The sequence below is a fragment of the Panthera tigris genome, chromosome B1 (genome assembly GCF_018350195.1).
Source record: "Panthera tigris isolate Pti1 chromosome B1, P.tigris_Pti1_mat1.1, whole genome shotgun sequence".
NCBI classification, from domain to species: Eukaryota; Metazoa; Chordata; class Mammalia; order Carnivora; family Felidae; genus Panthera; species Panthera tigris.
Genome location: NC_056663.1, coordinates 153,623,815 through 153,638,952, shown reverse-complemented (window position 1 = coordinate 153,638,952; position 15,138 = coordinate 153,623,815). Strand labels below are relative to the sequence as shown.

The following is a 15,138-nucleotide window of genomic DNA, read 5'->3' as shown; positions in this document are numbered from 1 at the left end:
ACAGTAAACATAAACCTAAGAAATGTTTTGATACCCAGAGCCTCATTAAAATGCATCCTTAGGTCAAAGACCAAATCATGGGCATAGCCAGTAAGGCACATTCCCATGAAAAATCATAAGCATGGTTTAATCCTTTATTAAACTCTCTGAATAGATTATTTCGTGTAATTTCTTTGTTATTATACGGTATCTGACAAATCTTTTTAGTTGAATAAAATAGTTCAGGATAAAGCTAAGAGTATGAGCCAATGAAAGGCAGATATACTGAAAATACCTACAATTAACCTAAACAGAAAAAAAGTCTCAAAAATAATTGTTTGGTTATTAGAATATTGAGCATCAACTAGGTTAAAAAAAAATCCAACCCTATTTTTAAGAGATTTGTGCTTTTGGAATCACTGCTAGACTGTATTAAAAGAGTTTGTGGCTATTCAATATGTAAAGTGAACTTTTGGTTTCCCCTTTCTATTGGAAAGAAAAAGACAGAAGATTCTCGTCACATGTTGCCAAGGAGGCTAATCAAAAGAAAACTCTTCCTGGAAGGCAAGGCTTAGACCCGTGGAGAACAATGAATCCAGAATCCCTCCCAGTGGACGGAACCAGAGACTAATCAAGGAACATGATCTACTACCAACAAGAGGGATCCGAAGTGTTCACCTAGCTGGATTTCAGATATCTATGGACCAGAGATTGATTGTGGCCTGTCTCTCATTATTCTCTTTTCAAACACTAGTGCTTTTTTTGGTGGATATTCCACCATTCTATGATGGATGTGTGAGTCTGAGGAGTGCCATCATTTAAAGTAGAGATTATTACAAAATGATGGATTTACAGTCTGATGCCATGATTGGATAAGATATTTAGGATGTCATTCTTGGGGTGTATTTTTGTGCACAAGGAAGGGAAATAAATGCTTGTGACTAAGAGGTCAGAGTGTGTTAATAGATTACTATTCACAAATATTTACCCTTCCTCCCTTCCTCTCCTCACCCCTGCCATTGGAGAAGTATATTTCCTCATTCCACTTTTGTTTTCAACTTGTCATGAGACTTATTTGGTCAAATGAGTATGAGTAGCCATGCTATCTGGCAGACTGAAGTGTTAATGTGATTTCATGGAATAGCTTGCCTCTTGAATGTGCCTCTCCCGCAAGAAAGGCATGACTGGTATAGTGGTTGTTCCTTCAATCTGGGTGCCAGAATGAGAAGACACGTGGAATAAAGACTCAGAGAACTCACAGTCTCTATATATGTAATGCGAGCAAGAAATGAACTTTCATTACAAGTTTCTGAGATTTTAGGGTTTTATGTTTCACAGCATAAGCACCGTGGCACTTCACTGCCAAGCACATTTCTTATGTTTGGAAAATTGCTCACTAGTTGACTTCCTCTAGTCCAAGGTAGAAGCCAGGTATTCACTTTCATACACTGCTTTGCAACAGAGGCACACATTGTAAACTAGCATGTGCCAAGCTAACTAAGTGCGTCTACAGCGAACTTTAATTCGAAAGAGATCATCATGAAGAAACAGGTGTTGCACAGAGTTCATGTTCAGTTTAGGATGGCAGTGCAGGCTTTTAGGGCCAGTGATGAGAGAGAATCAGGCACCCAGTGCCCAGGATCACTGATGCCAAAAGAGGTTTCTGATCCCAGAAGCAGAAGCAGTGACAGAAGTTCTTCACTGACATAATCCTGCAGTGTAGTTTGGGCTTAGCACCTTTTTGTGTGGTGTGCTTTCTGTAGTGCTATTGCTTTAATTTGCTGGAGTGTGTTTTAAGTTGCTTTTTTTCTCTTTCCTTCTCTTTTGCCCTTGCCCTGTCCCTCCCTCCTTCCTCCCCACTTCCTTCCTTCCTTCCTTCCTTCCTTCCTTCCTTCCTTCCTTCCTTCCTTCCTTCCTTCCTTTTGCCTGATCTATGAATCATTTGCATTACTTCCTATGTCATGATTAAACTCTATACATGAGTTTTTCCAAGATCTGGATACACTGAATTTCCGACAGATTCTAAAAAACTGTATTTTTACAAACTCAAAGGTTTTGCCCATAATGTGCTATTTGTCTGGACATCTTCTCATAGCCCTTCTTGAGTCTTCTCTTCATAGTCTTACCTTTGAAATTCTAATGCAAATAAGTCTTCCGTAAGCTTCTACTCTAACCTATCTTCACCACCCAAATTTTAATTCTCAGAGTATCCTTTCTATTTATGTCTTCCATAAACCAAAAACTATAATTATTTTGTTTATTGGCTTATTCTCTCATTTCCTGACTAAAATACAACTTTCTTGACAACAGAGATCATTCCTATTTTGGGCACTGTTTTACCTCCAAGTCCTATCAAATGTGTATTTCATGCTGGGAACTTGATGTAGACTTTTGAATGAGTGAGTGAATAAATGGATGAGTGGGTATGAGTTAGGGATTGAGAATTGTGATGAAGATTTGAAAGAGTTACTTCAAGGAGAGGCAGAGGAAAATGGACGAGGATTTCCGAGCAGTGCTTAAAGTCCAGCTCTGACTGGAGAATATTAATGTGTAAAACATCGGTATGTTTATGCTGTTTTCTTTTCTGTAGCATAGCTTGGCAACAAAGGTGTAAGAGCCAAAAAGGAGCTTTGGTCTTTATCCAGCATTAGAGCTTTCTTTGTAATGCAGATGAGGTAAAAGGAAGGGAATTGAGGGTATTTATGAGCAAGTAGTTTAGATAATTTACAAAACAATCTGGGCTGGGTAGAAAAATGAGTGTTGCAGGAGTCTGTTGGAGAAAATGGTGGAATCAAAAGAGATGAAGTCCAAATGTAGTACAATTAGGCAAGTCAAAATAGCAGAAGATTACAGTTATAATCAAAAGTACTATGTATTATATTTTAAGTTTTCTGAGGCTGAAAAATGACAAGTGATGATAATTCCCAGAATGTAGCCATGTATATGAGGACTGAAATGAAATAGATGTAAAATTAACCAGAGATCAAAGAAGGAAGAAGATGGGTTTTGGATGACTCTATTTTTTAAGACTGAAATCTGCCAAGATAACTCTTGCTAATTTATTTTTTAAAACTTAACTTTTGTGTATTGAATAATTTAATTCAATTTAGTTCAACCGAAATTTGTTAAGCATACAATCCAGACTATAGTTAGGCCTGTATTACCTCTATGTGAACTGCGGAAAAGTACCCCTTTTTTTAGGCAGAGAAGACCCTTAATCTGTGTACATAGTTTGGGAAATGGAGCATGGACTGTAGTTCCCAGTGTTTCCTTAGGCTACACAAATATACATTGTGGCCGCAAATAGACTCAATGAAGGAAACTGTTGGGCGAGGAAAGGAAAGTCAAGGAATGTGACTGAGTCCCTAACATGTACTAGCCATTGTGCTAAGTGTTTCAAATGTGTTATCTCTTTTGATTCTCACCACAACCACATATAGACAGAAGTTATTATCTCACTTTCAAGTAAGGTAATTGAGTTTCAAGGGGAAAAATAACCTGTCCAACTTGAAACACCTTTATTAAATGGTAAAACTATAATAGCCCTTTCGGTTAGATTTTTTTCTGTTCAGCAAATGAATGCCAAAGTACATGACTAAAAATAATACATCTTAATTTTTTCTCATAATTCTCTGTTTTGTCCATGCAGTTATTCCAGTATAGATCAGTTTGGTTAGGAACAGACTGAATAATCTAGGCCTCACTCTCATAGTTAGAACAGACAGAGTGCCTGGGAAGGAAGACTTGGGACCTTACACCATATATTTTTTTCATCATTTAGGAAGCTTTTCCTAGCTTGTTCAGATAGTGGAGGGTTTTCAATATAAGTGGTGGCAAACTTCAAGTACTCAAATACCTTTTAAGACTCTACATTACATTCTCTAATGTCCCATTGAGTAAAACAAGTCATATGGCCCAACCCAAATGAAGAACGTTTCTCCACCTCTTGAAAGGAGAAGACACATAGTCACATTGCAAAGGATTATGCGTATAGGGAAGAGAGGGAATTGTAGGCATTTTGAAATCAATCAAAAAGTCTATTTTCAAACTCATGCTGTTTCTATCATATCACATCATTCATTGACTGTTTATTTCTTTATTTTAATGTTTATTTATTTATTTTGAGAGCTAGAGCATGAGCAGGGGAAGGGAGGAGAGAGAGAATCCCAAATAGGCTCTGCACAGTTAGTGCAGAGCCCAACACAGGGCTCAGTCTCAAGAACTGTTAGATCACGACCTGAGCCGAAATTAAGAATTGGACACTCAACTGACGGAGCCACCCAGGTGCCCCACTGCCTGTTTTTAATTCTAAAGTGAGGACAGCATTGTCTAAGCCCTTGTGAAGCTGTGTAAATTAAGGAAAACATTTTTATTTAGAACCTACTACATTGTTAAAACCATCCTAGGAACTTGCCATTATGTCATAATCATATTAGGGATGAGTAATCTGGGGAATATTACCCCTCTTAGGCAGTCATTAAATAGTTTAAATAATGTTTTAAAAATTCAAATAAAGTCCATGTTCTTACACCATACACAAAAATAAACTCAAAATGGATGAAAGACCCAAACGTAAGACAGGAAGCCATCAAAATCCTTGAGGAGAAAGCAGGCAAAAACCTCTTTGACCTTGGCCACAGCAACTTCTTACTCAATACATTTTCAGAGGCAAGGGAAACAAAAGCAAAAATGAACTATTGGGACCTCATCAAAATAAAAAGGTTTTGCACAGCAAAGGAAACAATCAGCAAAACTAAAAGGCAACTGATGGAATGGGAGAAAATATTTGCAGATGACATATCAAATAAAGGGTTAATATCCAAAATCTACAGAGAACTTACCAAACTCACCACCCAAAAAACAAATAATCCAGTGAAGAAATGGGCAAAAGACATGAATGGACACTTCTCCAAAGAAGACATCCAGATGGCCAACAGACACATGAAAAAATGCTCAATATCACTCATCATCTGAGAAATACAAATCAAAACCACAATGAGATACCACCTTACACCTGTCAGAATGGCTAACGTTAACAACTCAGGCAACAACAGATGTTGTCAAGGATGCAGAGAAAGAGCATCTCTTTTGCACTGCTGGTGGGAATGTAAACTGGTGTAGCCACTCTGCAAAAGAGTATGGAGGTTCTTCAAAAAATTAAAAATAGAACTACCCTATGACCCAGCAATTGCACTACTAGGTATTTATCCAAGGGATACAGGTGTGCTGTTTCAAAGGGACACACACACCCCAATGTTCATAGCAGTGCTATCAACAATAGCCAAAGTACGGAAAGAACCCAAATGTCCATCAATGGATGAATGGATAAAGAAGTTATATTTATATATATACATATATATATATATATATATATATATATATATACACACACATACACACACACACACACACACACACACACACACACACAACGGAGTATTACTCAGCAATCAATCTTGCCATTCACAACTATGTGGATGGACCTAGAGGGTATTATGCTAAGCAAATACAGAGGGTTGCTGGAGGAGGAGGGGTTGTGAGCAGGGGGATGGATAAATGGGTAAGGGGCTTAAGGAATCTACTCCTGAAATCATTATTGCACCATGTGCTAACCAACTTGGATGTAAATTATAAAAAATAAATTATACAAAGTAAAAAAACAAAACAAAAAAGAAGTTCAAATAAAGTATCAAAGAATGAAGCTATATAAATGACTGTAGAGATGGCCACCATCATTTCTTTTTTTTCTTTTTGTTGTTGTTGTTACATAAGGTGATTTTATTAAAGGACAGGCACAGGACATGTGGGCAGGAAGAGCTGCCCCAGGACCATGAGGAGAAACTGATTTTATACTGGGAGTTGGGGGAGGTAAATTCAAGTGGAAGTTTCCAAAGGGATTTTCATTCCAACCACAAGATATTCTAAGAAAAAATATACACACATTCACATATAACACATAGTATTTGATACATAGCATTTCCTTAAACAGATTAGATATATATGAATGGACAGGTATTATAATAATATCAAAAATTATTTCCGGATGGCATTGATAAATATGATAAATGCAAAGAGTTTAACTTAATTATCATTGTCATTAGGTTGTTTATACCAAGTCAATTATTGAGTTAGATGCCTTCCACAGATTTTCTCATTTAACCCTCATAATAACATGAAGTGGGCAATGTTATTACTCTCACTTTATGTTGGGGAGATCTCTGAGGAACAGGAAATTTAAATAACTTGTGCACAGTTCCATAATTAGCTAAATGGTGCAGCTATGGTTTTAGTTCAGTAATCTTAATCTGGAGTTCGAACATTTAATTATCCTTCTTCAGTTCACACCAAATATTTTTATGATTAATTACTTAATAATTACATCAACCACATCGATATCTCGTAATCATTTAAGACAGCCCAAACTCTTTGCTGATGTGACATCATAAGCAAAAACAAAGATTACTAACTCAAAAAGATTACCTTTGCTCTTTTCACCCCATTCGTAGAGGAAACTTCAGAAATATATCATGGAGTATTCTTTACATTCTCTTAAATTCCATTCTGCTCTCCTTCTTTGCGGGGATGTTTAAAAGCTAATTGGTGCCTTTTATGGGATCTGAATGAGGTTCCATTAATAAGATGCATTTGTGTGAGTCCTGGAAGGTGACAGTGAAGCAGAAGCCTTCTTCCTGAGGTCCTTGGCTGTTTGAAACCAAGTTTGAAAGTGTGCAGATGTCTGACACAGGCATTCCTACATCCATTCCCCTGTGTCCAGACTGAAGCTTTGTTGTGACGGATGCTCATTCACATGTACAAACTCACCCACTGCAGCTTTGGTCGCCTATATGCCTCCCCACTGTGTCTGTGAGACAGGGGTATTGTCAGTGGGAGGCACAGCAACTTCCCGCTTCTTGACTGTTTTCAGCAGTTGTGTTATTAGTGCTTAGGGGCCTGTGGGTGGCTTAGTCGGTTGAGCATTGCCTTTGGCTCAAGTCATGATCTCACAGTTTGTGAGTTCAAGCCCCACATCGGGCTTGCTGCTGTAACCGCAGAGCCTGCTTCGGGTCCTCTATTCTCTTCTCTAGACACCTCCGCTGTTTGTGCTCTCTCTCTCTCTCTCAAAAATAAACACTAAAAAAAAAGTGACAACTTCTACAATAATAAAGTAACTACAGTAAATGTACATTGAAAGCAAAATTCCAAACTAGCTGTGTGGAGTGATCCCACGTGCAGGGAGAAAAATCCATAATATAAGCAAATATGTGAGGCTCCATTTTTTAGAATATGGAAACGTACAATCACTCAGAATGTTGCTGTGATAATTTTTTTTTTCTATTTGGTCATAGAGCATATTGTATACTATTTTATTTGTTTTTTTTTTTCAGCTGTGTCTGAAACATAATTTGAAGTATTATACAGTTATTGTGTGCATGTTGCATCACATTATAGAGTATGATCTGCTCTGTAATATGTAGTTTACTTCTCTATTTTCATAATATTTGTATCTGATTAGAATGGATCAGCTAATATTGCCATCAGGGATCTGTGTACTGTGGCTATTTTATCAGATTGTTTGTAGAAGATTAGTGTTGGAGAGACTGTCCAATCTAATTTTACAGGTGATTAAACTGAGGCTGAGAGTTTAAGGGCCTTTGCTCAGTAAACATATTTATTTAGTGTCAAATTGGGAACTAGGAACTCTGACCAGAACAGTCGACTTCAGTATTCTTTATACTATCCCACACTGCTAAAACCAAGGAGAAAATAACATAGGGAATAACTTATATATTATACAATTATTTATATAATATATAGATTATATAATAAATTATATATATATATATATGCATATATGTATATATACATATATATTTGAATCTCTGGAAGTAGAGACATCTAGGTGACACAGATACACCGAACCACTTAACAACAGCTGGGATAGAAATGGATACTGTGCAGTAAAGGTCAATATATGAAAATCACTCCTGAAATGCTCTGTGGAAACTGTATTCTTGGACTTCATCTTTATTACTGGACACAGCATGTAACACCACTGACCTGGTTCCTTCTTGAAGTCCTTCCCTTTCTTGGCTTCTCAGACTTTCTTCTCTCTCTCCTTCTGTTTCTTTTTTTAAAGTTTGTTTATTTATTGAGATAGAGAAAGAGAGAGAACACAAGGGGGGGCACAGAGAAAGGGAGAGAGAGAGAGAGAGAATTCTAAGCATGCTGTCCATGTGTGAAGCCTGAGTGGGGGGGGGGGGGGCTCAAACCCACCAACCGTGAGATCATGACCTGAGCAGAAACCAAGAATTGGATGCTTAACTAACTGAGCCACTATGCATCCTTCCCATTCTATTTCTTGCCTGCTCTGTTTGAGTCCCCTGTGTGGACTCTCTTTCCTCTAATTACCCTTTAAAAAGTGTTGGTATCCTTCTCCACAAGTAGAGCACTGGTCCTCAAGTGGGGACAACATGGCAATGTCTTGACACACTATTCATTGTCATGCCTTGGGATGCACTGCTAACATCTAGTGAGCAGAGACTGAGGACACCGCTAAATATCCCACAATGGGCAGCCCCACAACAAGGGATTATCTAGCTTAAAATGTCAATAGTGACAAAGTTAGGACACCTTGAATTAGAAGAATGTGATATCTGTGTGCTCAGGACTGTTTTTGCCTATGCAAAGTAACTAAGAAAGGCAAGCAACTTGTGTGTAAAGTGAACTTCAAATAGTTTTTTTTTTCTTTACTTTTATTAACTGTAAATGCTTTAGCCTCTGTGGAGCACATTTAAGGACAGGAATTGCTTCTCAGTCATCTTCATATCCATAGAACTTGGGAAAATAAATACTGAAAAAGTTTGTTCAACTTTTAAAATAGCCTGAAGACGTGGAAGTTGGGGGAGGTAATTTCCCCAAAATGATTATTTTTCCATTAATTGTGTTCATCAAAATGGTACCTAATGAAAGAAACTAATATCAACTTCACGTTTTTCAGAATTTCAATAGAGGCCAGTAAATTCACAGAAAAATCAGACTAAATATTTCTCAAACAGACTTATTGCAGGAATCAACAAACCACATCACATCTCCCAGAAATATAAGCCCTGATTCTGTGTGTCCTTTTCCAGGATCATGAGGAGAAGCCAAGTAGAAAATGCCCTTAGTAATAAACTGCTTTCAAGCATACTTCAGCCTTGGGCTTTTACTCCATGGAGGAAGAGAAAAGAATATATTCTTGTGAACCTGGTGTTAGATGATGGATGCATAGTGATTAAATTATGATTGACCTGAATTCAGTACTACTGTTTTTCAAGCTCTAGAGTAAGAGAACAGAGCTCTTTTAATTGGAATGGATTTTATTTCAATTTCATAATGCCTAACATAGAATGAGAGGGATGCCAGTGAGAAGAATTCCATTTCTCATTATCTCAGTGATTACCAGCTGCTAATGTTTGATTTTACCAAATTAGATACCTTATTAAATAGATAAGAAAAAACAAAGAAAAAGTAACATGATGAAGAAGTGTAGAATTACATACAATGCTTACTATTTTTGTAAAATGTGTTGATTTGAATGCTTGCAACATTCTAAAATCTAAAAGGCCTTATCTCAAGCTTAGCTAATTATTTTGACAGGGGTCTAAGTGATGTGTGCTTTTCCATGCAAATGAGTTTGTGGCAAACAAGATGACTGTCATCTATATAAACACTCCATAACTAATTCTTATCTCCACAGAGAGATTAAGTAGTGAAAGTTAGCAATTAGAACTTAGCGACAGTGTTTTCCTCTGCAATGGATTAGTGTACAGAATGTTCATCAGGTAGAAGGGCTATAAACAGTTCCACCAATCATTTCCCTTTTGGAACCCCAGACCACCTTGTTTTCTATGTGTGTGTAACTATATATTTTTTTTCCTTTAACATTTGCTCTTTTTGACACATTCTTCTCTTTAGATCTCCAGGTAAGATTTACAACTTGATCCTCTATTTCTTATGATTTTTTTTCTCCCTTCATTGTTTGCTGTTTGTTCTCCTCTATCCTTAAATGATAGTGTTGCCAAAGCCTCAGTCCCTGGTTCTCAGTGTCAGTTAGCAATACCATCATTCGCTCCCTGATCTATATTGTCTTAGAATCTTGATTTATCAATTTTGCTTAATTACGTATTCAAACATTTATTTTTAGTTTTACTTACTAATGTTTACTTTCTTTCTTATCCTTCCACAGCTACCCTGGTATATACATTCTTAAATTTGTGCCAAGAATTAGGAGTTTTCATTTATTTTCCTTTTTATCTCTACGCCTTTATTTTGAATCCATTTCATTCATCACTTCAAGGAAAGTTTTCAGAAACTCAACTACTTTCATCATATTACCTTTTGGCTCAGAATCATCAGTTGATACCATATTTTTTCTGGATAAAATCCTGCCTACTTGAGGAGTTTGATAATATTCATAACCCTGCTAATTGATCTCTCTTATTTGACCATTGGTAGTCTCCAGCAAATTCTTCAAAAGTTAACCAAATTTGTTCCTTTTCACATTACTCAGACTATTTCCTATGCTTTCTTTGTCTACTTAATTTAACTGATTATAGCCTATCTTTCAGGGTCTAATTCAGGTCACACTTTGTTTCCACTCAAGTCCTATGATGTATTCCACATGGATTGAGGAGGATCAGCTACTTCTGTGATACTTTCCAGATACTTTATAGATACTTCTGAAATAAACTTTTAGATTTATGTTTTTGCTTCACTATGTTGATGTCTGTTGGGTGTATGTGTGTGTGTGTGTGTGTGTGTGTGTGTGTGTATGTACAGTTTTTGTTTATGTGAAGATTTATTCTATTTACTTACAAAATGACTTATGGAGATTAATTTTGAGAAAGCTTATATGAATTAGGAAAGTGTCTGGGAGAGAGTATAATTATAGCAGGAACCTACTTCATTTTGTGACGGTTGCTTTTATGTATCAAGTTGACTGGGCCATAGACTACCCAGACATTTGGTCGAACATTATTCTGTGTGTTTCTATCAGGGTGTTTGTAGATGAGGTTAACATTTAAATCAGCCGACTGAGTAAAGCAGCTTGCCTTCCCTAATGTGGGTGGGCCTCACCCAATCAGTTGGAGTGCTGAATAGAACAAAAAGAATTATCTTTCCCCAAGAAAGAGAATTTCTCATGCCTGACTTTAAACTGGAACCTTGGCTTTTAGCCATCTTCAGACCCAAACTGAAACATAGGGTTCTTTCTGGATCTCAAGTCTGGTGACCTTTGGTCAGAAACTATATAATCAGCTCTCCTGGTTCTCATGCTTTGGACTCAGACTGAAACTAAACAATTGGGTCTCCAGGATGTCCAGCTTGCTGATCCACCTTCTAGGACTTGGGACTTGCCTGCATTTATAATCACAAGCCAATAATTCCCTATAATAATTTCTTCATATATATGTAACTTAGTGGTTCTGTTTTTCTGGAGAAAAGGTTTATCTTGCCTGATGGGGGTTTGGGGTGATGGTGGGGTGACCTGGAGGTGACAGCCAAGAAAGAATTCCTGAAGATGTCTTTGCTACAAAAAGGTTATTTTATTAAAGCATGGGAACAGGACTTGTGGGCAGAAAGAGATGCATTGGAGCTGTGACTCGTAAGGTAACTGATTATATACCCTCAGGTTGGGAGGGGTTTGGGACAGCATAAGTCTCTAAGGTACTTTGGAAGCAAGGTTTCCAGGACCTTGAGGAGCTGGCTGCTGTTAGGAAAATGCCATTTATTACCGGTTAGTAAAACCTCAGTCATGAGACCCTTCAGATGTATATCAGGGGGCCATAAACTTGGAGTATGATTGCCAGCATATATCTTGGGGAGTTGAGCTAAGGAAGTGTCCAAAGGAATTTTTATATGTTAAAGTAGACTCACAGGATCCTGAGAGCAGGGAGAGGTCAGGATAATGTTATGCCAAGGTTCCCTTTTGTCCCTAGCAAAGTGTCATCATCCTGGCAGCTGAGCATGTAGAGCGAGGTCACTCTGCCTGTTTCAAGGGCTGTAGGCAATAAGGGAATTTAATTTTTTATTTGCCTTAATTTCCCATATCAGCATGGCAAGCACTTAAACCCCTTTCCTTTGTTCTCGGGCAGCCAGGAGTGTTTGAGTAATATTACACATATCCCACCTTGTGGGATAGGAGAGGGGTTACACTTAGCCTGTACTTTGCCCTCAGCTTGGCCCAAGCCCCCTCATCATTGCCTACTGCCTTTGAATAGCTAGTTACTAACCTGTAAATGGGGAAAAATGAAAATGAAAAAACAAACCAAAAACAGGACACTGGGATAACCCACTGGGGCGAAATAGGCTCTGGGAAGACCAACCAATGTAGCAGCAAGTCCTAACCTTGTTTTGTCACTTACTGGCTGTATGACCATAAGTAAGTCACTCAAGATCATTGTTTGAGTTTTTTCATAGATAAAATGATAAATCTGCCTTTTGATTCCCCAGTTTTGTTTTGTACAAAGAAGATATTTCATATGTAAATACTTTGATGACTGCTAAATATTAACAAGTAATAAGTATTATTGCTAAAACTATTTTTAAGATATTTCGCTCCTGGCACTACATAAAAATTAGGTTTCTCAAATTCCCCAATTGTCAAACATATCAATGGCATATTAGAATTCTGACAAAAGCACAGACATACGTCATTCCTATTTACCATGGTTACCAGAGGGGAAGTTGGAAAGATAATTCAAAGCCAAACTTTCTTGCAGCTGGATGGATTAACATAGTATCTCAAATAGCATTAGGTAAGTTCAGAACTATGCTGGGATAGATTGCATACGAGGAGACAGATCAACCAACCAATGTATTTTAGGTTAAAATTCTCACTAGGACCATAATTTAAACTAAAGCTTGGTGCTTAGAGGAAAACAAAACAAAACAAAAACTGAAAAATAAAAAACACACAAGGCATAGTACTGTAACTGTCCTTTCCTCGCAACAAAATTGAAAAGTATTAATGCATGCTAGTTTTAGTGTAATAATTACATGCACCAGATATTTTAAAGTATTCACAAAGCAACATATGGCTTAGCTGTTCAGCTGCAGTGAAAATGTGAATTTTTAAGAATAAAAATTAGTTTGAAAAGCAGCAGGCAACAGTAATCTCGAATCCCCTATATACCCGTAAAGTGGAGAAACCATCTGTACTGTGTGCAAGCTGATGACCTTGGATTAATTCTAGCAATGTCATTACCCAATTAGTTGAGGAAGGAAAGATACTTGGGAATTACAATTAGAGATCCATTAAAATTGTGCAGTGCTTTTATTCTCAAATATTTATTAAACTACATCTGTCTGATAATCATTATATGATAATTTTTTTCCATCTAAAAGAGATTCAAGTTTGCTAGGTAAAACAGTGAACGAGTCCTAGCTAATATAATTATACTACTTGAGCGTACTTCAAGTATGTCTGTTCTTAGAAAATAAAATAAGGATATCCCCTTTTCATCTCATGACTCTGAGATGGTAATACCTCCATTTGTTAGAATAATCTCTCAGTTATAGTGAACTATTTCTAGCCAAGAAAAATATAAATATGCATGCCAAATGCATGTAGTAATGTCATATTTTTTTCTGTTTTACTTGTTCTTAGAGAGACCCTGCTGTGACCTTAGGGATCAGGTTAAATAAATTAATAATTCTTGGACACTAAGCACAGTTTTATTTTCATTTGTTGTTATTATTTTTAAATAGAAGATTTAATTTTTTAAGTGATCTTAAGACAAAGTTTCTATCCTCATCATTTAATTTGAGAAGCTATTGGCAAACATGTGATTCACTCAGAAAATCTTATATGTGGAGGTAAATATATATTTGTAATATCTATGGACACAATGTAGATGAATACATTAAAATTAACACTTACAAATGCTAAGCAATGTTGATACTCTGATTAGAAAGACAATACTAAAATTAAAGTGTTAGAAATATTTTGATTTAACATACAAAAAATTGTATGACATTTAGGATTTTTATAGGAACATTTCACATTATGTTGTTAGAAGAGACAAATAATTGGCATTCATTATTTAATGCTCATATTTGGATCTACTTTATGATTACTTTTGGCTGAAAAGAAGGAGTGCCTTTAAGACAGAAGTATTCATGTATGCATTCATTCAAAAAGTATTTACTGAGTACCTACGTCACACAGATATAGCTGAGCACAACACAGAAGAGAAGAAACAAGGGAGGAGAACTGTGAAAGACTGGTCTTCCAGACAAATGAGGAAATATTTTAAAAGGAATGAGTGATGAACTTACCAAGTGGTGTTAAGAGGCCTGGTAAAATGAACACTGAGGTTCTACTGTGGGACTTAATATGGAGAAGGTTATTGGTCACCTTGACAACCCCAATGTTCTGGGAACAAGTAGTGGCAAGTAATGACTGGAGAGAGTTCAAGAGAGAATTGAAGAACAGGAAGTAGAAACAATGAGTATTAAAAACTCTTTTGAAGATTTTATTTGGAAAGACTAGATTTCAGCATATGAATTTTGGGGTACAGGAGGCACAGACATTCAGTTCATAACAGTGACATGAGAAAGAAAGGACAGTGTCTGTAGAAAGATATGAGATCAAGGGAGAGTATCGGTTTTAAAATGGAAGATGCAGGAGCACCTGGGTGGCTCAGTCAGTTGAGTGTATGACTCTTGGTTTCAGCTTAGGTCATGATCTCATGGTTTGTGAGGTCAACGCTGCCCCCCTTCCCCCCCCCGCCCCAGCTCTCTGCTGTCAGTGCAGAGCCTGCTTAAAATCCTCTGTCCCCATCTCTCTCTGCCCCTCCCCCACTCACTCTCACTATCTCTCTCTCTCTCTCTCTCAAAAATAAACATTTAAAAAATACTTTAAAAAACTAAATAAAATGAGTGATGTAAAGCATGATTTATCTTCAAGCTATGATCCAGATGTGAAGGCAAAGCAATGATAAAGTAGGAATCTCAAAATTTTAGGAGCAGTGTCCTTGAACTTGCTCTTAGGATCCCAGTCATACCTGGGGGTGGTTGCTCATTGCATTTGGAGTACAGATAGAATATATGGGCACTTACTGGCTCATGACTGATTTGGTGTTTGGCCTGAAGAGGGAGATCTCCAATTTTTATGTT

At 37.0% G+C, this 15,138-nt stretch overlaps 1 long non-coding RNA gene across 4 annotated transcripts in view; it reads left to right on the top strand.

Annotated features, from left to right (window-relative positions):
• The window catches only part of LOC122238030, a 73,955-nt gene extending 73,029 nt beyond the window's left edge, over nucleotides 1-926 (top strand). For all 4 annotated transcript variants that reach the window (XR_006216992.1, XR_006216989.1, XR_006216991.1 and 1 more), the window contains one exon: nucleotides 477-926. This is a non-coding gene — a long non-coding RNA (uncharacterized LOC122238030). The remainder of the gene's footprint in view (nucleotides 1-476) is intronic.
• Nucleotides 927-15,138: the final 14,212 nt, after the last annotated feature.